The following is a 26,395-nucleotide window of genomic DNA, read 5'->3' on the forward strand; positions in this document are numbered from 1 at the left end:
CTTCCTCATTACAGAGAGGCAAGATACTAAAGAAAATCCACTAAAATAAATGGCAAATGGTAAAGAAAGCCCCCACAGTTCAATGCTCACACTGTACCCCCGTCTCCCCACACTCACCTTTGCTTATCAAAAACATGACTTTGAAGGGTGAATAAGATGGAGCTTCTGTCCTTGAGAATCTTCCATTTTACTTTTAATAAAACAATAGTAATAACTTCCATTGCCACCTATTTACCAGGCCCCATGCTATGTGCCTTACATATGTTTCTTATTTATTTCCCACGACAACCCTGAAAGGTAGTTATTATTACAATCTCCATCTTGCAGGTGAGCAAATGGGCTCAGTGAGTCTGAGTGACACGCCCCAGGCTCTCAAGCAGGTAGTGGAGTCATTATTTGAACCCAGGTTTGCCTGACCACAAACCTGAGCTCTTTCAACAAATGATAGCACTCCAAAGTCACAGTCATTAGAGCCTCAAGAGTGGTACGAAGTCAGTGTAGTGTCATTCCTGTTACAATTTTTCCGTATGGAAAGGTCGAGGAGGCAAGCAGCATGCCCGGCTGGTCTCATCAGGGAAGTCATTGGGAAAATGACTTTGCTGGCTTTTGTGAGGAAGTGGCTTTGCTACATCCATCAAAGTGTGAGAACTCACACTCTCAGATCACCACCTCCTGGATTAGGATTTGATGTTCTTCCCATTTCAGAATTTATTCAAGAGATAGGAGGTGAAAATAATGGGAGAAGACGAACTGAAAAAACAAACACCCATGCCATGGAAATTAGCTCTGGCCTTTGGTGATAATTTAAGTAAATTATGATTATTATTTTGAAAACAAGTGAATTATGTTACATCAGTTTTTCCTATTGACATTGAAGTTTCAGATCTGAGCTCCTGGAAAGATAGGACAATGGTGGCAGTAGGGGGAAGGAACTTAGAGGAAAAGGAATTGGGAATGGATGAAATAATAAATTCTACCAAGATCCAAAATTGGAAATTTTTCCATTAAAATCCCCAAAGTTTTAGGCAAGTTCTATCGAGCAGCTTTAGTACCGTCTGCCCATGCAGAGCTCTTAATCAGTCTGCTTCTCCTATCACTTGAAAGCTGCTATCTCTTCTTCCTGGTGCCAAAGTACAGTTATGGAACAAGGACACACTCGACAGGCTCACATGCGAAGACAAAAACACTTTTTTGGTGTCCTCCCTAAATGATACTAGGAGCAGAAAACACTATCTGTTATTACACAGCTCTAGGGCTGAAACACTTGTAAAGGTAGAAATCCATACTCCAGATCAACCTCGAAGAAATCTCTTGGAACTGGGGACAATTCATAGCTCCCTACTGCAAAGCTTCTAGAAGCAGAGGGACTGAGCTGCTCAGTGGCGCAAGCTTGTTTGTGGCTAATATATTAGATAAATTATTCAAGAACGACATCCTTGTGAGCCCTGTAATTACTGCCAAGTAAGTGAGCTTGTTGACCTACAAAATGTGGATCAAAGACTAAATCTGCATTTCACACAAGATTCATTCCAGGCTCTAGAAACTGCGTTGGCCAAGCTGCTGACTTAAAATCCAAAACATGAAGCACAAAATATTGTCACTCAGAAGTTATAACGCAAGGAAGATGGAAAGGTTCCAACACCAGAGAAGGAGAATCTTAGACTCACCTCTGCCAACAAATGACATCAAAATCCTTCACAGTTTGACCCAATCACCCTTTCCAAATAGACCTTCTGTTATTATCTTTCAGGTCTCCAAGCTTCCTCTAACCTGAACCACTTGCTGCTCCATCTCCTTTCTGTCCTGTGTTTCTCACCTCCACTTGTTAATTCCTACTATCACTTTTCTTTCTAGAATGCCTTTCCACCCCAATTCCCCATTTCCAGATCCTTCCCCTTGTTCAATGTCTATCTCGTATGTCACTTCCTCAGGGAAGCCTTTGTCTCAGGGACAAGTACAGCACTTCTGCTTCATTTCTCATATGGAAACAACCACTTTTCCCTGTATAGTGTGGCCGTTTAAAGGATATATTTTGGTAATGGCTTTATTAGCCTGGAATCTCTTCCAGAGTGAGATCCATATGTTTCAGATTAAATTCTTTTTGGCTCTCAGTCCAGCACTTTGAAAAGTAGTGGACATTAAGTAAATATTTATCTAATAACAATTTACTTAACATTCCTTACATTTATTATCACTTATTCCCAGATACTGTTCTAAGTACTGGGAATATGCTATGAATAAAGTGAACTAGCATTTCTGACCTAACAGAATTCACATTCTAAAGCATTGGACAGACAATAAACAAAATAAGTAAGTCGTGTAGAATAGTAGGAGACTGTAAGTGCAAATAGGAAAAACAAAGCAGAGAAGGAAGATAAAATGGGTGGTGGAAATTTTAGATTGGATGGATGGATGGGTGGATGGGTGGTTGGGTGGATGGATGGATGGGTGGATGGTTGGATAGGTGGCTGCTGAGTGGGTGGATGGGTGGGTGGATGACTGAATGGATGGATGGATGCCAAGATGAATGGATTCATTATATTGTAACAAAATCTGGCTTTATCAGTGGGAAAATAAACTTCCCCAAAACACTTTCTATTCTCTATATAAATCAGTTTCTGGGACCAAAAAAGTGATGGTTCATTTCATCCACTATACTTTTGGAAAAATAGAGGAGAGAAAATCTGATTTCTCAATTTATTGCTATATTGACTTCAAAGGCCCTGAACAAGTCACTTTGGGTGACCTTGTGAAAGATATTTTAATGCCTATGAGTTTATGAAGAAACAGTTTCTTTGGGTCAGAAAGAGCAGGCTTTAGTCTGGGAATCTCCTATAAAAGAAATGATCTTGTGAAATGAGAACTAACCATTGAAGATGGAAATTATAGGCAAAAGTTTAGAAGGAAAAAGGAAGATTTTTACATTGAAAAGCAGACAAGTTACCTGTTTAATGCTAATTTAATCAAGCCTGGAATGAAGACGGTTTTCACAAAGCAATTAGGATCTGATATCTTCAGACCCACACTGGTCAGTTCCTGAGTCACAAGTGAGTTCATTAAGCTTATTATTACTAATTTACTGATTGTTATTTGCAAAATAGAATGGTGAGAAGCATTTCATGGTGTCATCACTCTAGAGAAGGAGTACCTAGTCTAACAGGGTGGCCACATTTCTCGTGCTTGGTTTCTGCTTCATTGTCACCAGGAAGAACAGGAACAGGCATTATATTCTCACATTATTTCACAAATTGATTTCAATTCTAGGCAAAACATCTTTTTGTGGCTAAAACTACTTCAGAGTCAGTGAAAAACACTTAGTGAATAGGCACATCTTTTCAGTGTTCCAAGCTAGCTCTTTGAAAAGAGAAAGCAGCATAGCCATTCAAGGGCATTTGCATTTTCCTCATGATGTTCAAGGCTCACAATACCCGGATTTGGAATTTTCCACCTATTGTAGAGATAGTATTGCCTAATATCTAACGTGGTCTCTGAACATTTCTACTCCAGTCTCAGCCTCTACTGTAAGTCACGCACACTTATCTGTTTCCTGTCTCTCCTTCATTCCTATTTTCTGAGATTCTAAGAGAGAGGCAGATAGAATGGAGGCTGTATGTGCTATGGGGAGCTGGGGGAGAGAGGAGGTCAATGATGACCGCGTCAGTGAAATGGTTTAATGCACTGACTCAGGATCAGATTGTCCAAGTTCAACTCCTAGCTCCACAAAATTACTAACTGTGTGACTTTGGGCAATGTAGTTAATTTCTCTGTGCCACAGTTTTTTCTTTGGTAATATAAAGATACTGCAGTAGATTGCCACGGCAGTTAATTAAGTTACAACGGTAAACAGCTCACAGATAGTAAATGCCTGGTGCATAGTGAGCCCCATGTAAGTATTTATTGTTAGCTGTTCTTCCTGCAAGTGGAAGAGGAAAAAAAAAAAGAGATTCTTCTGTGGCCAAGGTCTCCGCTTGCTCTGGCTAGGATTCAAGGTGATGTCTGGGCATGTTGACAAATTAGGGGGCAGGCCCCTTGAAGTGCGTGCCTCTAAGAGATAGAAGAGCTTTCTGGGAAGTTATTCTTCCCAAGGGCTGAACCCCACAATTTGGACCCGGTAACAAAGCCTTGGTCTTGGTAGAGAGAAGAGTTATTCTATTTACATCTGATCTGGCTCCAAGCTAGTCTTATAAGTCAAATAGAGTTATTTGGTTCTGGGGAGATAATGAGCTATACTGAAAAGGAAAGAGATATTTTACTAAAAATTCTGTCAAACACTGGAGACCAGACAGCACGGTGCTGGGACTCTCTCTAAAAAGAGTGTAAGACACTGACGGGGACAGAGAGGCGCTGTCCTCCACGTCAGCAGAGCAGCAGCTGGCAGGAGGGCAGGAGAGGGGCACAAGCCGTTTAGTGGTCACAGACTGCCCAAAGGGCACTTAGCTAAAGAAGGGCTGAAACTATTGATTTCCAAGCACTGACAGTGTGACTGAAATCACCTTGACATGCTTCCCGTTCAGAGAGCTCTCTATAGCAGAAGCAGAGGCCCTTTCCCTTGGGGTTTTACAGTAACAACAAAACCTTCACTGAACTTTTGCCACATTCAAAATTTAGTACCTGCTTCTGCCTGGAAACTTCTCCCCTACTCTCCTATAATCCTACCATCCTTTGCTCTTAGTTACATTTATTTCCTTTGCCCACAAGGATTCAGATAAATATCCTCACTTCCTGTTCCCATAGTGCACTGTGCTTACCACAGAGTATGGTTTCTTTCCTGCCTTCTGCCCCATTCCTAGAAGATCCTTGAGGGCAAAGCTATGTCCTTTTCACCATATAGGTCAGTGCCTGAAACATTTGTAGGTCCTTAATGTATATTTACTTAAAGGATAAATGAAAAGAGAAAGCAATAATGATTGAATTCATACTATGAAATGAGAATTTTACGTATAGTTTACTCTTTAGTTAACAAGCATAATTACATAAATAATGACCCATACGTTTCTGGTATCAACCCCCATGTCCTTCTAGGGAATTAGCCAGGTGTCACTCAGAGAATGTTCTTTCTGGCGTAGTTTATATCTTCTCCTGCCTTTCTTTGTCTCGATTTTGCAGTCCTACTGTTTCTCTGCCTCGGAGTCCTGCACTGCCACTTCCTAACACTGAGCTGCTAGAACGGTCACTTCCTTATGGCAGAATTTTTAATACTTACTATAAAGACTTCTCAGTCTCTCTTATACAATAGAGATTTCATTAACTGTATTTCTAGGGAACTTTATTTATTCCAATTTTCCCTGAAAAGTGCTACCTTCCAAATCTTATGCTTAGCAGCATTGCTATTTCTACGCAATCATTTTCTGTTTTCAGCACTTAGATTTTCTGCCAGACCAGAAAGATCTGAGGCAGTTTTTACCCAGAAGAAAAGGTGATCTCTTGATTGATTTTAAGTTATGACATCAGTGGCACCTTAATGCTTTCTGGGTGGGAACATTCTTTTTAATCATTTTATATCCGCAATCAGAGAGAAGAACACAAACCACATACGGAAGGACCTAGAACTTCTCAGTGAAGTAAGATGTTCAAAATGGGAGAAAGATCATGGTCCATGGCAATCATTTTGCAACCTGTATCCTTATATTTATTCTTATTCTTATCATTTGCTTCTTTTGGTAAGTAGATAATCCATGAGGAAAAAACCTACAATTTTTTCAACAAATTCAAATTTGTTGATGTTTCAACAAATTCAGAAATCAACTAGAACTGACTACACATTTTTTGCACTTAAGATCAACTTTCAAACGTCTAACAATATAAATAGGAGATACTTCATTTTAGAAGCTAAATTAAAAGTCATGGAAAAAGAATTTGGAGGGGTCAATCAGGTTAGGTTTTAAAAAGAAGATCATGGACTTGAACTCACAGATTTCTTGCCTGTTTTCTTGAAAGCAAAAAAAGGTGCATTGGACAAAATTAAGCTGATTTAAAATTGAATTTTCATGCACAGATTGATTTATAAAGAAAACATAGCATAAAGGTAAGGAACTCTGAAATGGATTATGAGTCATCTTAGAAAACAAGAATTCTAGAAGTTAATTTTGAAAATAGGGAAACCATCCAATGTGAACAGAGAAATGGGAGGGACTCAGTCTGAAGTAACAAAGCAATAGGTTTTTCTGATGCTGGCAATTCTGTAATTTCACACCTAACACATATATTTTTCCAGGGATTGTGGATAATACAAGGACTTGAGGGTGAGAGTAAAGAAGAGAGAGAAAGTGGAAGATTGTATTTATAGATGCATATATCCACGCAGTTGACACAAGAACGATAACCACGAATTAAACTAATGAACCTAATCTTCAGAAAATTCAGACAGTGTAAATGGCTCTGTTAGTTTATCAATTTTCAGAACATGGAAAAAGACTATGCTTGTCTTTATTTTGAAGGAATTCTAGGCCACTTTTACATATATACTCAAAGCTCTTGTGAATTCTCTTTTGAAAATATCTTAATTATGTGGATGACATTGATTTTTCACTGGCACAAACCTCTAAGCCACAGACTCTTAGGTCCCAGAATTATTTCAGATATCACAGAAAATTCCATTCACTCTAGTGCCGAGACAAAAATAATAGCTTTATCTTCAGCAAGCATGGAAAGGAATTTAACTTTTGAAGAGTTTTTAAAGGGAGAAGTTTGTCTTAATAATTCTGTACAAAGTCTCCTTGATCCATCAGGAGGTCAAGAGTTATTCATCGCCATACTCTATTCACCTATGTGCCAAAATATCCAATATCTGTCTTAGATTTTTAAATGGGCCTCGTACTCACTGAGTTTCACAATGTATTTCTACCCAGAGAAATATTTGGTACCGTTATTGTCAGAAAATAAAAATCTAGAAAAAGAAGGCTTAAGTGACAAAGATTTTTGAGAATTTTTCAAGTGTATTAAAATATTCTTCCTTCATTTTTACAGAGGGAAAATTAATCTAAATTGATCTAAGAACTTTATATTTTCAAACATTTAGTTTAAAAATAGCACAGTAGCCAAGAGGTAGAAGGAATCCAAATGTCCATCAACAGATTAATGGATAAACAAAAATGTGGTCTCTATATACACTGGAATATTATTCCACCTTAAAAAGGAAGGAAATCCTGTCACATGCGACACATGGATGAATGTGGAAGACACTATGTTAAGTGAAATAAGCGATTCACAAAAAGCAAATATTGTATGATTCTACTTATATGAGATATATAAAGTCAAATTTGTAGAAACAGAAAGTTGAATGGTGGTTACCAGGGGCTGAGGGAGGGGAGAATGGAGAGTTGTGGTTTAATTGGTGTAGAGTTTCCATTTTGCAAGACAAAAAATTTCTGGAGATCTGTTGCACAATAATGTGAATATACTTAACAATACTGAACTGTACACTTAAAAGCGGTTAAAATTGTAAATTTTATGTTAACATATTTTTTAACACAATTAAAAAAAATAACCTAAGGTATGTTTCTGACTCATTTACATTTAGTCCATCACTCATTTGCAGAGAAATAAGAGGGCCATGAAACCCTTGCCATCAGTTTTAATTAGCCTCTAGCTCTTTTTTCTTAGACACAAAATCTCCTATTTTGACAGGATTAAATGAATAGGAGTAGATGAAAGGAAAGGTTTAAATTTTCCCTGAAATTGAGACACTGACTCCCAGAAGGCCAATGAAGTTCTAAACTAGAAATGTACACTTGACAATCACTATTAATAACTAAGATATAGCATCAGGCAAATTCCCCAACCTACTTATTATGTATGAACACAAGCAATTATGCCTTTGCACAACACACATACCATATACTGCAGTGCATGGAATCAAATTAATGCAAAATATAATCCAGCATGGATAATTGATAACCGGGATATTGATTAGCTACCAGAATTATTTCCTCTCAACACTTCATATTTTCATTATTAAGCAAGGAAATAGACAGGTATATTTATTACTTAAACTATTGAAAGAAATAGCTGGGGTAGATTATATTTGAAATAGGAGCTCAAATGTGTTCATTCTCAAGACAGCAGCTGTCACTAAGTTATACAGCTTAGTGTTGGGCTACAGGAACTGGCAAAATGAACAAAACATAGTCTTTGCTCTTAGGGATCTTATCGCAAAACAGGGAAGATGGCCAGGCCTCTCTATAATTAGAATGTAAAGAGAACAATATGACAGCTATAAACAAAGAGCTATAGGAATGCAAAAGAGAGAGAGAAAAATAGACTGAAGTCGTAGAATTATAGTTATTTCGACTCAGCTTAAAGACATCAGAGAAAAAAAATCTACCTCCCAAGAGCATCCATTCCATTTTGGGGCGTTCTGGTTCATTAAAAGTTCTTACTTAGGTAGAATTAAAGTATATCTCCCTTTAGCGTACAATTATTTGGAGGAGTAACACACTGTCTCTCCTCTTTCATCTACATGGTAACTCTTATTAAGTATTAGTAATTAGTTCATTCATTTATTTAAACATTCATCAAAGTGCCTGTGGAAAATCCAAGTGGCGTTGACTTAGTATTTGGATATGAGAATCTGGAAGACGGGAGAAAGAGAGGTCTCAGCTAAAAACATATATTTGGGAGTCATCCACTAAGTCATTCGTGATTTCTCAATCCTTTCTTCTCTTTCAACAATCCAAGTCTAATCGTTCATCCATCCTCGTTGATTTACTTTCAAATTAGCTCTCTAATCTTTCCCACAGTCACTATCACCTCTTATTTTGATGGCCCCAAATTGTCTCCCCATATCCAGTTTCACATACTTCCAAACCATTCTCCACATGCAGTCAGATTTGTCCTTATTCTATGAGTTTGCTATGTCTGCTGTAACAAAGTCCCACAAATTGAGTGGCTTAAACAACACAAACTTATTGTCTTACAGTTCTGGAGGCTAGAAGTCTGAGACCAAGGTATTGATTTCAAGATGAGATCAAGCCATGCTCCCTCTGAAGGCCCTAGAAAAGAATCTGCTCCAGGCCTCTCTCCTAATTTCTGATAGTTCCTTGGTTTGTGACAGCATAGCTCCAATCTTCACAAGGTATTCTCCCTGTATACATGTCTATCCCTTCACTTGGCATTTTTAAAAATAAGGACACTAGTCATATTGGAGTAGTGGCTCATCGTACTCCAACATGACATCATCTTAACTAATTACATCTGTAATGACCCTATTTCCAAATAAAGTCACATTCTGCAGTACTAGGGTTAGGATTTCAATATATGAACTGGGGTGGGGGGCACAATTCAACCCATATCACCTATAAAATGTAAATATGATCCCGTCATTTCCCCTTCAAACAATTTAATGGCTCCCCACTGCCTCCAAGGTAAAGTCCAAAATGTCTTCACATGGTTTCCTAAATTCTTCATAATCTGGCTCATAGGTTCTCTCTTGTTTTATCTCTTACAACTCTCCTTCTCCCCATACCCCTCCCAGATATCATCAACAACAAATGTAAAATTATAATAGCAAGATGTGTTTTCATAACATGGTGCCATAAGAGTCTAAGGGTGGATTTGCCCTAATCAGGGAGATCAGATGCTTTCTCAAAGAACTGATGATTTATCTGAGAAGTGAAATATCTGAAGGGTAGGTAGGTGAAGAAGGGAGAGAAGAGGATCCCAGAAAGAAGAAACAGTTTCTTCTCCATGCTTAAAAGATGGAGTGAAGGAAGGGGAGGAGAGCAAGTTGTGAGATGAGGCTAGAGAGGCAGGAGGGCCAGCCCTGTGGGCCATATCCATGAGGAAGACACATGTTACCATTGACAGTCTTACCCAGGGAAATATGGTCATAAAATCTGCACTTCAAAAACACCACCCTGGTAACTGTAGAGAACTGTGGAGAACAGAATGGAAGAGGCAAATGTGGATATGAGAAGCCCAGTTAGAGGCTATTGGAGCAGTCCAGGCAAGACATGATGGTGTCCTCTTGCTTGGAAACAGTCTATCTCTATATGGGTTCTAGATATAGTAGAAGATAAAAACTGAGACCTTGCAAATGGATTGGATATGAGGAATAAGGAAGAAGGGGACATCAGGGATGACTTCTAGAATTCGGGTTTGGGCACATGGAAGGCCTATAGTGCCATTCATTAAAATTGGAAAGAGTGGAAAAGGTTAATGAGTCGTGCTTGTACGTGTTGGGCCTGAAGAGTCTTTGAGGTATCTTGAAGGAAATGCGTGAGCACTTGGGGGTTTAGCGGCTTTGCCTGAGGTGGATATATAATTTCATTAATCTCCACCACGTAGGTTGTAATTGAAGCCACAAGCATCAATAAGTCAGAACTGAGAAGAAGAGTAGCTAAGACTGAGCTTGGATTCCAACATTTAAATACTAGACAGGAGAACAGAAACCAGTAAAGGAGACAAAAAGATCATTTCATGTCACAGACAATGAAGGGAAAAAAATGTTTCAAAAAAAAGAAGTGGTAAACACTGATGAATATTGCCAGAGATTCAGTTAAGAAAAAGACAAGGAGTGCAGACCCCGTGGCCCAGCGGTTAAGTTCGCGCGCTCTGCTTCGGCGGCCCGGGGTTTCACTGGTTTGGATCCTGGGCGCAGACACGGCACCGCTCGTCAGGCCATGCTGAGGTGGTGTCTCACATAGCACAGCCAGAGGCGCTCACAACTACAGTATACAACTATGTACTAGGGGGCTGAGGGGAGAAGAAGGGAAAATAAATAAATAAAATCTTTTTTTAAAGAAAAAGACAAGAAAAATGAGGAAGAAAAAGAGGAAGAAGGGAAAGGAAGAGAAGGGGGAGAGAAGGAGGAGGGAGTGGAAGAAGAAGGAAAAGACGAAGAATGAAAAACCTTGCTTATCATTACTTTTCTCCTGCCCAAGCTAAACATCCGATGCCTCTTACCTATTTTAGGCATTTCATGACATTTTCCCATTTCCAAGTCCTTTGTCTGGAGGCATTCCAGCAAGACAATATTTTCCTTGAACACGACACTGAACACTTTTGTTAATTATTACCTTTTCCCTGCTGGTCACTTGCTGGGCATGGGGAAGAAGAAATGATCAGTCAGAGTAGAAGCTTATCTCAAAGAGCTTTAAGTCTAACAGAAATGTGGAGGCACACTCACATATAAGTAAATATAGTGCAAAGTGCCAAGAAAGAGTTTGTTATTAACATTCAAAAGAGAAGGTAATTATTTTCATTAAGTTTTTATAGAAAAGGAAACATTTGAGTTGAGTCCAGTAGGGTGGATAGAATTTAGACACTGAAGAGATGGTAAGGAAAGATCTTCCAGCTAGAAAAAACAAATAAAGGCAGCAAGGAAGGAAACCAGAAGACTGGTGCTGTGAGTGTGAAGGGGAAGCATGATTAGGGAAAGAGGTTGGAAAACCATTTGGTGGAGGGCTGTGAGTATTAGGCTGAAGATTTTAGACTTTTTCCTATTGACAGGAAGGGTTTGCTAAATATTGTTCATGATTCTCATTTGTGTTTCACTCTGGTCCCCAGACGTGCCATCTTGTCTCCCTTGAGTTACCTATTGTGGATACATGTCTTTAGACCGAGCTTAGGACTTTCTCTCAAGCACAATTCTTTCCTTCCTTCCTTCCTTCTTTCCTTATTTAGTTATTGTCAGTACAATGCCTATATTTAGATCTCAATATGGTTTCACTGAAAGTACTGACCTGAGGAGAGTAGCTTGATGGCTATTGTAACAGCTCTTATTCAATTATACTCAGGCATAGATTATCACTATGGTTTAGCATTAGGACTAGGAGATTCAAGAAACAGTGATAGAATTCGAATGCCTTTTGCTCTATTTTTTTGTTCATGATACTCCTTTAAGTTTCAATGAACTTTCATCATCATCTCCCTCACCTACTTTGTATCTATACCTTCCTTATCCACTCCAGCTCTCCCTATGTCTTTCATTGTTTTACTTATCTTCACAGCACTTAACAACATCCAACATACTATATTTTACTTCCTTGTGTTATTTTTTGTCTCTCTTCCCTGTTCGCCACTAGAAAGTAAGCTCCACTAGGCAAAATGTCTTTATTGTTCACTGTTATGAGCTTAGAACAGGATTCAACACATGGAAGGCACTCAGTGTTATTGAATGCATCCCTTAACTTGTTTTGGTGTTTATATCTGGAGCTTATCAAAAGCATTCTAAACAGATAGCCTTGCTTCTTAGAAGACAACAGGCAGCATCAAGGGTCCAGTAAAAAAAAAGGCGATGAAAAGCGGACTCAAGAAATATGCAGGAGGTAGAATCCAAATGATTTGACAATTCAATAAATGTTTGGAAAATGAGAGACAAGGAACTCAAAGATGATTCAGGTTTTCAGATTGAGTGAGTAGGAAAAGTAGGAGCTACTGGCAAGAACAGAAACAGGAATACTAGCAAAGGAACAGGTTTGGAAATTAATGTTCTAGAAACTGATTAACAATATAAGTATCAGTGCCTGTAAAATATCACCTTGCTCCATAATATACTATTTTTAAAAAGCAGAGAAACGTGATAAATCCTTGCATTCCAAACAACCTTCTTTAAGCCAATGATATACACATACAAGATGACACCATATGGAAAGGCAAGACAGAAAGAGGCAGAACAAAGAAATTCTGACTTTGATGGATTAAACCCTTGACTTGATAAATGGTTCATGCAGATCAGTAACGGGAAGTCCCACGTGCCAACACAAAGAGCCAAAAATAATCTTGTAGTTTAAGGAGTGAATGAATGATACGGCACTCTGAGTTTGGAAAAGCCTCAGCTGCGATCATGAAATATGTATCAAAAGAGTTGGTTCTCTGGTGATACGTCAAGTTTCCTCTCTGCCTGTGGGGGAAGCTATTTTTTCTGATACAGAGTGGGCCAAATTCAGATTATAGATTCTACGTTTTATAATTCATCTAGCCTAAATTGCTGCAAACCAAGCGAAATCCAGAATACACTTTTTCTGGGTGGGTGGGGAAGGTGGCAGTCTATAAAAGGAAAGGAGCTGGCAGACTGATCCTCTTTATCACAAAGGGAAATCACAATGCATACCTCAAAGTGGAGGAGAAAAAGATCATATATCAGAAAAAGGACTGAAAGGAAATACATTTAAATGGAAACGTTCTTTGGAACATGCACAATTTCTACTTTATTTCTTTACAATGAATATATATTATTCTACAATTAGAAAAAAATAAATAAAAGGTTTCTTTAGAAGAATCATCACTGATCCAAAGCTGCTAGGCGATAAGCTCATGGGTCATTTTAAAGAAATTCTGACAGCATGGTATCTCCGAGAGAGAAAATTAATTCTGGGGGGGGGATTTTTTATATCAATCCAAATCTCTTTGAATTTAAGCAAAAAAGAATCCACCTGATTGTTCTGGAAACAACCAACACATGTGCCATACTAATCACCCTGATGAGACGCTAAATATATTCAATTCAATTCAATTCACAGGTACGTCTTCAATTCTGTTTTAGTCAATAAAGTCAGCCTCTGCATCCAAAAATTTTTCAAATAGTTTAGTATTTGTTACCCCTTAAATTTTCTCTTCTTATCTCCATAAGAGTTTACCCAAACAGTTTTGTTTTGCTTTGCTTTGTTTTGAAGGACCAGAATAAAAAAGAAAAACGGCAGAATGCAAGGGATAAATAATCAACGTGACAGCTAAATACAGATAAATGTAAATTGTCAATACTGGCTACACTCTCCAAACCAACATTCACAGAAGTTCTGGAGAAATAAGGGCAAAGCAGAATTCCCATACACCCGTCCACACAGGGTCACATCTCACCAAATTCCATAAAATCGCACATACCCAAGCCTGAGTTGATTTTAAAAACCAACCAACCAATCAATCAACAAAAACTTCTAAATACAGCACACCCTCAGCATTTAATGATTTAAGATGCATCATTTGGATCTACGAGAATTAAGCCAAAAGTCCACTATATCAAATATACACACAAAGACCTATTGTGAGACAGGTGCTATTCTAGCTATTGAGGATGAGTTGTTAACAGAGCAACAGGTCCCTTCTTTCGCGCAGTTGACAAGGCAGAAGTGGGAGGCCAACAGAAAGAACAAGCCATACTCAAATCTAAGATAAGCTCTAAGACCACTGTACAGGACAGGCAGCAGCCAGGCAGGGAGGCAGGGTGGTCGCGGCCTCAGGGCTCTGGCCTGGGGCTGGTGGCCAAGCAGGGCCTGGTACTCATTAGTACTCACTGGGGCAGCCACTGTGAGTCTGTGGCAACAGCAGCAGCAGGAGCAGGACGGCCACCAGATGGACCACAGTTTCAGCAGTGCTTCTGCAGCCATAGCCCCTATCAAGGTGGGAGATGCCATCTTGGCGTTGGTGCTATTTGAAGGGAGCCTGGGAACAAGGTGAACCTGGCAGACCTGTACAAGGGCAAGAGGGATCTCTCTACCCTGGGATGTCCCAAGACCATGTGCTGGGTTTGTGGACCAGGCTGGGATGTGAAGGCCAAGGGGGTTCTAAGTCCGTGTCTGAGTGTCAGTGTCTTTGTGACTGGTGAGCGGGAACAAGCCCACAATATGGAAGGCAAAGTTCAGCTCCTGCCTAACACCCTTGGGTCCTTGGGAAGGAGACAGATTTATTACTAGATGACTCATTGTAACTACTCTTTGGAGATGAATGACTCAAGAGTTTCTCCATGGTGGTAGACAATGGCATGGTGAAGGGCCCGAATGAGGAGCCTAATGATGCAGGCCTCACATGCAGCCTGGCCCCCAACATCATATCTCAGATCTGAGGCCACACCCAGATGTCCTCCTAATCTTTACTGTCTTACCTGCTCAGCCCTGACTAGGGAGGCCCAGCCCCAAATCAGATGGGACCACCCAATTGGAACCTTGGCCAAATTTCTGCAATAAGGACTCCAGTTCAAAACAATGAAACTGGATAGGGCAACTTAATAGTCACCGGAGCACAGGGGCCAATGTGAGTTATCGTCCCAGAAGGGAAGGCCTCTCTGAGGAAGCGACAAGAGAACTGAGACTTTTCAGACAAGAATGGCCAGCCATATGAAGACCATGGCCTGAAGAGTGTCCAGGTAGAGGAAACAGCAAGCAACCCCATGGCAGAACCACGTGTGGCATGCTCTGGGAATAGAAGGAGGCAAGTGTGGCTGGGGGAGAGATGTAAGCAGGGTTCCTTATCAGCCATGATAAGGAGCTTGGCATTTATTCTGTTTGCAGTGAAAGGCCAATAGAGATTTTAAGGAGAGGAGCCAAGTAATCTGATTCATATTTTTAAAAGATCTCTTTGGAAGCTTTGGAGAATGGATGATGGAGCTGGTGGCTGGGAGATGAGAGTGGAAGCAGGAGACCAGTCCAGGTGAATGTTGATGGCGTCTTGGTTTGGAGAGTAACAGGGAAAATCAAGAGAAGTAGACAAGTTTGGAGATATAACCGGCTGGCATGCCGATAGATGGTATGTGGAGGAAGGCAGGCAGGTAAATCTCTAGGATGCTTTTTAGGTTTTTGGCTTGAGAAACTGAGTAGATGGCAGTGCCACTTACTGAAATGGGGAAGAATGGAGAAGAACAGGTGTGAAGAGAAAACTCTACTTTGAACATGTGCCTAATGAGGTAACTATTAGACAGCCACGTGGGAGTGTCAAGCAGGCAATGGGATATACAAGTTAGGAACTCATGGTAGGTGTCAGGGGGAAGGGATAAAGTTATACAAGAGAATTGCAAGCAATGGAATTGGATAAGATCACCAGGGAATAAAACATAGACAGAGAAGAAAAGAGGACCCAGGCTTAAGCTTTTTAGTACTCCAGCAATTGGAAATCAGCCAGAGGTGAAAAAGCTAACAAAGTCTGAAAACAGCCAACAAGGTAGAGGGAAAAACAGGAGACGGGCACAGCTCTGAGCTCATCACTGTCAGTTCACTGACTCCTACAGGGCCAGTAGCATTCATGCTGTTAGAAGAAAGAAGAAATCAACCAGGTCAGACAGTGAAGCGAAGTCAGCCATGGAGACTGACTGGACAACTGTGTAGACAGCACTGATGTCACGAGTGATGTCCACAAGAGCATTCAGTGTTAAAAAAATAGCTTATTGGTTAAACAGAAACTACAATTACTTTTGAATTATATTAAGTCAAAAAAGGAAATAAAATAATCAACGGCAATATTCAAATAGCATGACAACAGTATTTCTCAACCATATTTTCATTATCATCCCTCTAAGGAGCCTGTTTAGATAATTTTTTCCTAATTATATTCTCACCCCCATGAAATTTAATACCACAGATAGACTGTATATTATCTATGTACTGTGGCCCTTTGGATGGCCACAAATCATTATAGTGTCAAAGAACTTCTGCTCCACTCGAACCTCGCAGAATCAATTGTCACCCCCCCATGGACGCAACATCATTCTGGTTGAGAATGCACACATTATAATTATAACCTGCTGTTAAAGTTGTATTTGGGAAATTGTAGAATGACCGTAAAACTTATCATACAACTGACATATTTTTGAAGAGGAAAAAGGGTGTTATTGATAATTCTATGGGGGCAGTAGGCACACAGGAAAATGTCCTAGGCAAATGGGATGTCCCCATTTATCATGAACTATGGAAAAAAAAGTATAAAGATAAAATTGGGGGCTGGCACCTTGGCCGAGTGGTTAAGTTCGCGTGCTTCGCTGCAGGCAGCCCAGTGTTTCGTTGGTTCGAATCCTGGGCAGGGACATGGCACTGCTCATCAAACCATGCTGAGGCAGCGTCCCACATGCCACAACCAGAAGGACCCACAACGAAGAATATACAACTATGTACCAGGGGGCTTTGGGGAGAGAAAGGAAAAAAATAAAATCTTAAAAAAAAAAAGTATAAAGATAAAATTGGTAATAAATCAATTATAAAATGGACAAATAAATATAAGAGCTGGTTTGTTAGGAAAACGAACAAAATAGGTAAACATGGAAACCTAAGAAAGACAGAAAAAAAAGAGAAAACACAAAGCAAATTAGAATTTATCAAAATAATATAAAAGCATAGATATAATGGATTTAAAATGTATCATAGAACATTATATGCACTTTATACTAAGAAACTTGAATATCTAGATAAAAAGGGAATTTTCTGGGAATGTATGAATTTTTTAAATGGACTCAAGAAGGACTTAAAAACAGTAGAGGTAATCATGAAAGAAATTGAAAATGTTATCAATGAAATATTTCCAAAGAGAAATTTAAGACAGACATTTCTTTGGGAAAAAATTCTTTGAAATCTTCAAAAAAACCTAATGATATGCTACATAATCTGTTCCCAAGCTGAACAAAAAGAAAGTTAGCCAATTTATTTTATAAAACTAGCATAAATCTAATGCCAAAGCTTGACAGTTAATACACAGAAGGAAAACTATAGCCCGATCTCACATGTGAATACAGACATGCCCACCCAAAAGAAATTCTAGCAAATTAATCTATCATCACGAGCTGATTAGCATTCATGATCCAGGGCAAGCTCTGTTTTACTTCTCAACACTAAGTTACACTCTGAACTTTCATATTTAGTTTAACACTCTTCTTAGTCACATGAGCAAGGAGTTAGAGAAGAATGTGATGCTGCAAATCCTTAGAACTATAAAAGTGAAAAATGTGTCAGAAAATTGAGATGTGGTGTTTAAAATAGTATGATCATATATCAGAATAATAATGCTGGGGAAAGCTCCAGCAACCTAGTGTTTGCCTCACAACTGTCAGCCCCTATATTAGTGTAAGTACTAAAAGACTTTATGACAATCATATTTCATGTTTTCGATGAGATAAAACAATACTTTTAATCCATTACCATAATTTTAATCCATGTCACAGAGTTGGTATAATAGAAAGCTTATCTAAGAAGCTGGAAAACGTGTTTATTTTCCACCTGTCTTGGTTTAAAAACCTAAGACATGATTCACACATTTACCCATCTTATTGATGATTCTTTTATTAGACTATTAATTGCACTTGAGCCAAAGAAATCTGATTCAAACTAATGCTTTTAAAATGTGTCACTCAAAGGACATTTTCATGTTTTTTCTTAATCTTATTAACTCTCAGTAGTCACACCTTAAAAAATTGAAGCTCAAATATCCCTTTTGAATTCAGTACTTGGCAAATTTTGTGAGAGAGATGGAAGAATTCAACACATTCATCTATTTTAAACTTGTTCAAATTTCTGGACTTTGAAATGGACTAGTTTTTTTCCTTCAAATTTTTATTTTGAAAAAATTTAAACCAACAAAAAAGTTACATGAATAAAGAAATGAACATGCATATCTTCTGCTCCTCGAATGACCAGTTGTTGACATCTTATCACACATAATTTATCTCTTTAGCCATCTGTCATCCATCTCTATATATTTCTACATATACATATTTTTGCTAAACTATTAGAAAATACATTGCAGACCTCATGACCTTCCAGCATATTTCTTTTAAGTATAGTGATGGTCCCTTATATAACCACAATATATTTACCAAATTGAGGAATTTTAATAGTGAAACAACGCTATCTAATATATAGCCCATTTTCAAATTTTGCTAATCAACATTATAATATAAATCCTGTTTATTGGTTTTCAACTTTTATAATTAAGCTATATGCAAAACTTGGAAACTTTAAATATGGCTATAGAACAGAACAGAACATTAGCTGCCTTGACAATGCCAAAGGGGAGAGAAGAGTTGGGAGCTAGCATGCTCATCTTGGTGGAGAGACGAGAGAGGCTGTCTAAAGAGGATGGAACAAAAAATAGAAGTTTAAGGTTAGTATTTAAAATTAAAAAGAGAACTAACCATGAGCAAAATACTAACATAACCATCGAGCTTTCCTTTCCCTTGGGAAGGGAAGGAAAAAAGGTAGGAGGAAAAGATGAGCTCAGGCCTCCTTCTTTACAGAGGGGCGTCCATAAATAACGTCTAAGGTTGATAAATCAAGGAAACATAAGACAAGGCAGGATGGTTCTATCTCAAAATATTAACCTAGATGCTCTTTGTGCATTTCCCTCCAGATCTTTTGTCTCATGTGTACTCCAAGAGGTAGTCTTCTCCTTCCACACGTACTCCTGGTCCACACTACAGGGCAAAACAAAGATTCAAAGAGCCAGGCTAAGAGGTTGGCAGGGCTTTTCTTCTTGGAGAGGCCGAATAAGACTGGACGTGGAGACTAGTGTGAGAGAAGGAAGGGGCCACACAGTGAAAGGACCGGGAAGACATCCTGGAAGGACAGAAAGGGAACCAGCTGGCACAGAGGTCTGGAAAGCAATGCAGAAGGGACTGGGAAGATGAGCTGTCCTCCCCACCCCGTGCCAATTAGTCCCCCTGGACAGTAGCTCAGGTGTTCAGTAATCACAGATGCTTATAAGACCCTCACCTGAAAAAGGGTAAGAGGAACACGTGCCCTGGACCAGGCTGAATCTAGACTGACCCTGCAGGGAACTTACCACAAGAGCACAGTGGAGGATGCATCACTGCTGGCACCTGGATTACCTAAGGCTATAGAGGAGCTATTGAAAGAACTGAATTTTTTTAAAAATTAAGGCTCTGGAGAATAAGACTGGAAAAGAACAGAAGCAGCATGGGATCTGCTGCTTTTTATTCCAACTCTCCTGCACTATAGGTTCTCTACTATGTACCTTCATTACTTTTCTAAAAATTTTAAAGAGAAGATTAAGAGCCTGGCCCCATGGCCCAGTGGTTAAAGTTCCACGCCCTCCATTTCGGTGGCCCAGGTTCATGGGTTCAGATCCCCAGCCATGGACCTACTCCACTCACCAGCCATGTTGTGGCGGCATCACACATACGAAATAGAGGAAGATTGGCACAGATGTTAGTTCAGGGCTAATCTTCCTCAAGCAAAAAAATAAGAGGAGGATTGGCAATGGATGTCAGCCAAAGGTGAATCTTCCCCAGCCAAAAAAAAAAAGAGAGAGAGAGAAGATTAAAACTAATGGCTTTTGTTACTGAATACCTACTATGAGCCATGTACTGTGTTAAGTACTTTAAATACATTTTCTTACTAATTCTTAAAAACAATTAAGTATTGCATATGTAAAGTTAGGGGCTCAACATTGATCGAATGAATGGATGACTAAATGAATGCATAGTCCATGTCTACAGTTGTGCTTGCATAAATGAACAAATGCTGCATGAAAAGTTTCACAGAATTTCAGGACTGCAATCTTGTCCACCAACTGCCTCATCACATATATCACCATTCTGCCTGGATTACACAAAATTGGAATCAGCTTTTTCAGTTTTGTTTTTGGGGAAAGAAAAAAAAGGGAAAATCTATCATACAATAATAATTTCAGTTTCTGTAGCCTCACTCTGTCTTGGAAGTTCTCAGCCTCCAGTGGTTTGGAGGAGAGCAGGCTCTTCCTGGCTCGGAAAACCATAAATTAGGGTGAATAAATGGAGACTTGGCATGGCACTTCTGAAAGATTGCCAACCTCTGCTCAGCTGCCTTTTCCACATCAACTCTCATGTGCAAAGGAAATCAGAAGGTGCAAGCTGCTGGGAAAGATGCTTCCATGTTCTGAAATGTACACAAGTCACAGGTGGTCTCTCACACTAAATTAGACTTTCAGGGTAAATCAATAGGGTCAGAAAGTGTACCAGATAATAAAACCACTGACTAGACCGTCAGTGCTAAATAATAAGTTATCTCTGTCTGTAACAGGGTGTAGAAAGTTAGAAAATAAATAACAGATGCCATTTTTCAAATGCATTCAGCATGGGCTATTCTAATTTGTAGGGCTCTCTAAGAATAAAACATCATTCATGGTAAACATTTGTTTTCGGAGCTTCTAGTTGATAGGCTTCTAAGAAAAACAGGAAGAAAGTTATCTTATTTTGCAAGTTCTGCCACAGTTTGCAGAGATAATATTAAAATTAAACCTTGTCGGTAGATCTGTAAAGTTCCTTTTTCTTTATTAAGTTCCTAAGATGAAAATCAAGCACAAGTCATAATAACTAATATTTGTTAAACACCATGTACCAGATACCATACTAGGCACTTTACATACATTACTTCATTTACTCCTAAGAATACCTTCTGAGATAAGATGTACTTATAAGGCCCCATTTTGTTGGTATGGTTAAGCAACTTGTCCAAGATCACTGTATTCATCTGGATTTTCCAGAGAAACAGAACCAATAAAATGGATGGATAGATAGGTAGATGATAGACAGATAGATAGATAGGCAGATAGATAGATAGATAGATAGACAGACAGACAGATAGATCCAGCTGGGTAGATCTGGTGGTATAGTTCCAGTCTGAGTCTGCTGGCCTAAGAACCAAGAGAGCTGATGGTATAAGTTCCAGTTTGAGTCCATGTCCAAAAGCAGGAGAAGACCAATGTTCCAGCTTGAAGACAGTCATGCAGAGAGAAAGAATTCTTTATTACTCAGCCTTTTATTCTATTTAGTCCTTCAACAGATTGGATGAGGCCCACCAACATCAGGGAGGGCAATCTGCTTTACTCAGTCTACTGATTCAAACGTTTCATCTATAAACATCCTACAGCCTACACTCTACCCAGAAATAACATTTAACCAAGTATCTTGGCATCCTATGGTCCAGTCAAGCTGACACGTAAGATTCACCATCATAATCACAGAGCTAAGAAGTGCCAGGGCAAAGGCTTGAATCCAGGCAGACTCCTTCCAGAGCCCCGGTTTCGAACCACTATGATAGACCTTTCTCAGGAGGTAAAAGTTCAGCAAACCCTATTATAAGTAGTCAAGTTCATCAGGGGTAGCAGCATAGGAATTAGATTGTTGTTGGGGTTCACCAGGATCTAAGTAGCTTAGATACCACCAATTCCTGGCTAGGCAACCATATCATATTATAGTATCATTCTGTTCTATTCTATTCTATTCTGTTCTATTCTATTGTAATATATATGACAAAGTTAAAAATATAATTATTCTCACACAAAAGACATAAGGAGTATGTGCCAAAGATATATTAAAATCATTAATAAGGAATCAGCAAGACAATAAAGCTGATTGAAAAGAGAACACAAGAAACTGACAGGTAGGCAGGTAGGCAGGTAGATGGATGGAGGGGTGGATGCGAAAAAGATTGCCAGGATAACATTTCTAAGACATAGATCCAAAACCGCCTACTGGTCTAGCGAGCAATGAAATCCAAACATCTGGGGTTATCTTCTCTACCGTGAGAAATCATTTGCTTCTCTATTGAACAGTAGTGATTTGCATCTTACCAGTTCTCTACACAGTAACATCAACTTTATAAAGTCTGGACTGTAGTCAATGGTAAATAATAAGCCAAACTAAATTATATTGTCCAACAGAGTCAGGAAACTCTTTGGAGGGCATGTTAGGTAACGCTTTGGTATGACAGAGAAAGAATACGCAGTCCCCTTTTTACCTCATTGCCAAATTTTAGATGCTCTTTCTTAAATAATAATAATGTATGAACAGATAACATTTTAACCAAAACTCTCTCTGCATATAGGTAGAAAGAAAACTCCATAATGACTATGATAATAGTAATTCCTTGAGTGCTTATTGAACTCTTACAATGAGCCAGGTACTATGCTAACCTACCTTTGGGACAGGTGTGCCGAGTGTAGGAAGCCCCTGAGGAACTACCGAGCACGGTGATTCAGAGCATTGGCCTTGGACCCTGGCAGATCTCCATCTGAAGCCTGACTTTTCACCTCCTATCTATGACCTTGGGAAATTTACCTACCTGATGCAAGCTTAATTTCTCTTTTCTGTACAATGGGGAATGAAAAGCAGTATCCACCTTCTAGGGCTATTGTGAGGACGTAATATTCATGAATCTACTCTGAGTCAAGAAGAAAGCTGACGGGGCAGGCCCCATGGCCTAGTGGTTAAGTTCTCTCACTCCACTTAGGCAGCCCAGGGTTTCACTGGTTTGGATTCTGGGCATGGACTGAGCACTGCTCATCAAGCCATGCTGAGGCGGTGTCCCACATAGCACAACCAGAAGGACGTACAACTAGAATATACAACTATATACTGGGGAGCTTTGTGGAAAAGAAGAAAAATAAATTAAAAAAAAAAAAAAAGGCTGGGAACAGATGTTAGCTCAGGTGCCAATGTTTAAAAAAAAAAATGAAGAAGAAGAAGAAAGATTACATAGTCCCTGAACTCATAGTCTAGAGTCAAAAGAAAAACAGTTGACACAAAATAATACTATCTGCCAGGTGACGGTAAGCAGTATAGAGAAAATGAAAGCAAGGTGAGGGGGAGGGTAGCAGGAGGAAGTGATGACAGCGGGGAGTTGATATCTTGTAGGAGGTTGTCAGGGGGAACTTGTGCTTAGGAAGTTAAAAAAGTGCCTCAAAGGAAGCAAGAGAGAAAGTCAGGAGGACAACTGGGAGAAAACTGTTCTAGGCAAAATATGAACTAGGGATAAGGCCCTGGGGCAGGACAATTAATTTGATCAGGAATAGCAAGGACGTCAATGTGGATGGGACGGAGGAAGCAAGGCAGAGGGTGGGAGGAAATACTTTTGAAGATGGGGCTGGGAAGTGGATACTACTGAGAAGTGGGGTGGGGCAAGGATCCCATAAGGATACTGGTTTTTACTTTGAGTAAGATGGGACATGATTGAAGAGTTTTGAGCATCATAACGACAGGATTTGCCTTCAACTGAAAGGAGCACACAGAAGAGATAACGTATGTAAAAGTCTTAGCATTACACTTAATAAATGTTACTGTGTTATTATTTTTATCATTAGAAATAGTATTCCAAGGTAGAGATGCTACCCTGCTAGGATTTTCATGGACCTTGCTGTTAACGTCTTCTCTGTGGGTGTAAGTTATGCCAATACCTACCAGGCTTGTTTGCCCACTGCCCCTACTCTCCTTTCCTGTCATCCACTCTCTTGTCTCCTTTCCCCTCGCTCTCCCCTTTCCTCTCTACACTCTGTCCCCTCTCTATGTTCCTGTCCTCTAGCCTGACCTTCTCCCATCTTCTGTACTATTTCATTCTCCTGCTTTTACTCTGAGGAAAAGAGATTCAAAAAGACTTTTCTTGAGGTTAGTCAGCAAGCATGAAAATGGGATGGGTGAAGAGGCCAGCAGTGGCAGTGTCTCATCATCACCCTTGGAGAGGGAAGCTAAGCCCGGGAGGGTGACAGGGCCAGCTTGCCCTGCCCACTGTTACCCACACAGGGGAAGGAGGGCTAGCCTGCTGCCAGCACAGCGGCAGTGGGCTAGGGGTTCAGCGGAATTGGTTGTGATTAATCGGCTGTTCCCATTTAAACCAGAGCCAAGGAGCCTGAGAGGATGACAGACAGGTAGGACTGGATGGGGCGTGATGAAGGCCAGAGCCAGGTGTAGTGTGTGACTGAGGAAGGCACTGAAAAAGACTAGAGGGACCCCAGCAAGGGAATGGAGAAACACTAGAGTTTGCCTCCTCCTACTTCACAATGTTTATAGCTCTCACCTGCACTGAGTATGTGAGAAACAGAGCGACGGAAACCACAAGAGAACAATACTCCCTCAGCCCTCGTACACCAGCATGGAATTCATTTTTTATGTACATTTTCTCATTTAAATCTCACAACAATTTTGTAAAGTAGGGCATATTATTCCAGATTTGGCAGTTTTCAAAATTCTTGATCTTTCTTCTATGCTATACTCCTCTCCAGGGTTAGAAAGAAATTAGCTAAGTGTGGTGGAAGTGGTATTCACTGAGTACCTAGTTACTCTTGCAGGCATTGGAGACACAGTTGTCTGAATAAAATGGACAAAATGCAGGTCCTTATGGAGCTCACACTTCAGTAGTGGAGACAACAATAAACCAGATCAGTAAGTAAATTAGGAAGTGTGTCAGATACTAGTAATAGCTAGGGCAAAAAAAATCATGCTGGAAAAGAGAATATGAAACGCAGAAGACAGCAGTGGCTGGCAAGGGGGAACCAGGGAAAGTCTCCTTAGAAGCATAAGGTGACAGACTCCTCTTAGACCACATGACTCTGTAAATCAAAATCCCCTTTTGTCAACATAGGCTTTCCCGTCTTCCCAGAGTAGCTAGAGTGAATATTGTGTCCGTTCCTGCCCTCTAACAGTATCCCTGGCTTCTTCTCATTGTTCAGGTCTCAGATGACATCTCAGGAAGGCCAGCCTTGGCTACTCAAAGCTGGTTTCCTCATCCCGTACCTGCCAGTCATAACTCTAGTATAATATCATGTCTGTTTCTTTCACAATGCTTTCGACAATTCGTAATTTAATTGCATATTATAGGCACGTTTTTCTCCCCCATCATTTATATTAGGAGTTCCAGGAGGCCCTGGATAAGGTCTGGTCCCACACCTGCCCCACGTCCAATGCTTAGCTCAGTGCCTGACATCTAGGAGGCACCACAATTCTTTGATGAATAAATGAATGAATATGCCAGTTGAAGCAATTCTCATAGGTTGCCTTAATTCCTCTGTAAAAATCTGCCTTACAATCACTTTTCACTAGTCCATTTATATTCTGTAATGCAAGGGAATCCTGCTATTCCATGGCATTAACACACTATCAAGTTTTTAAGAAAATAAAAGGCAAATAATCTCAAAGCCCTTCAAAGCCAGAAGGACATGTTTGGTCCTCACTGCTCCTCTGGACTCTGTAGGGTTCTGCTTTCGATGTTGAGGAAAAGAAACGAGAAGGAAGATAGGAATTTGTTCTGACCTTGAGGACAGGGGAAGCTGCCCAAATACCAGCACTTGACAGGCCACGGTTCCTCAGAGTTTCTCTAGCTGTTCACCCTGGCTGCATGCCTGGTTTCTGTCTGGTTTGGACCACTTTCCCAAGCTTTCGAGGATACAGATTCAGCTCCCATGGAACTCAGAGCACACACTGATCTCACTTTCTTTCTATTTTCATTTTTCCCTCCAGACGGCAGAACAAACTGATCAAAGCACAGGTTTTACAAAAGAAGTTCTTTCTCTGAAAGAGTGGCAGGGCTGAAGATGTCCATTTTACTTTTGTTGCTAAGTATCTAAAAAGGAAAGCTTCCCCACTCAGATGATAAAGCACACACATTCATCTTTCAGTTCTGAAGATATTTCATTTGTCTATCAAGAAGCAGAGAAAGACAGCTTAGAGAAACTCATTTAGGAAAAAAATCTAACAGGATAATCAAATTAATGACTAAAATGCCTTTTGGCTACAAGGGGATTATTCAGCATAAGGAAGGATGAAATACATGCACGTCATCTGTGACCTTGCCTTGGTCATTACGAGATCAGACATACAAAATGCATTGAAAAAGCTCCTTAAACCTAAGATGTTAATGGGTAGGCACACAAGCCAGTTCTGGACTCTCAGAGATTCTGGGAGCCTCACACCCTGAGTCTCCTCCAATCTTCG

The 26,395-nt window shown here is 39.8% G+C and overlaps 1 protein-coding gene and 1 pseudogene across 8 annotated transcripts in view; one reads left to right on the forward strand and one right to left on the reverse strand.

Moving 5' to 3' along the window:
- Positions 1 to 26,395, reverse strand: part of ST6GALNAC3 (ST6 N-acetylgalactosaminide alpha-2,6-sialyltransferase 3) — a 498,406-nt gene that overhangs the window by 226,205 nt on the left and 245,806 nt on the right. The window lies entirely within an intron of this gene.
- LOC111773620 (peroxiredoxin-5, mitochondrial pseudogene) lies at positions 14,290 to 14,779 on the forward strand (annotated as a pseudogene).

The sequence above is a fragment of the Equus caballus genome, chromosome 5 (assembly GCF_041296265.1).
Source record: "Equus caballus isolate H_3958 breed thoroughbred chromosome 5, TB-T2T, whole genome shotgun sequence".
Taxonomy (NCBI): Eukaryota; Metazoa; Chordata; class Mammalia; order Perissodactyla; family Equidae; genus Equus; species Equus caballus.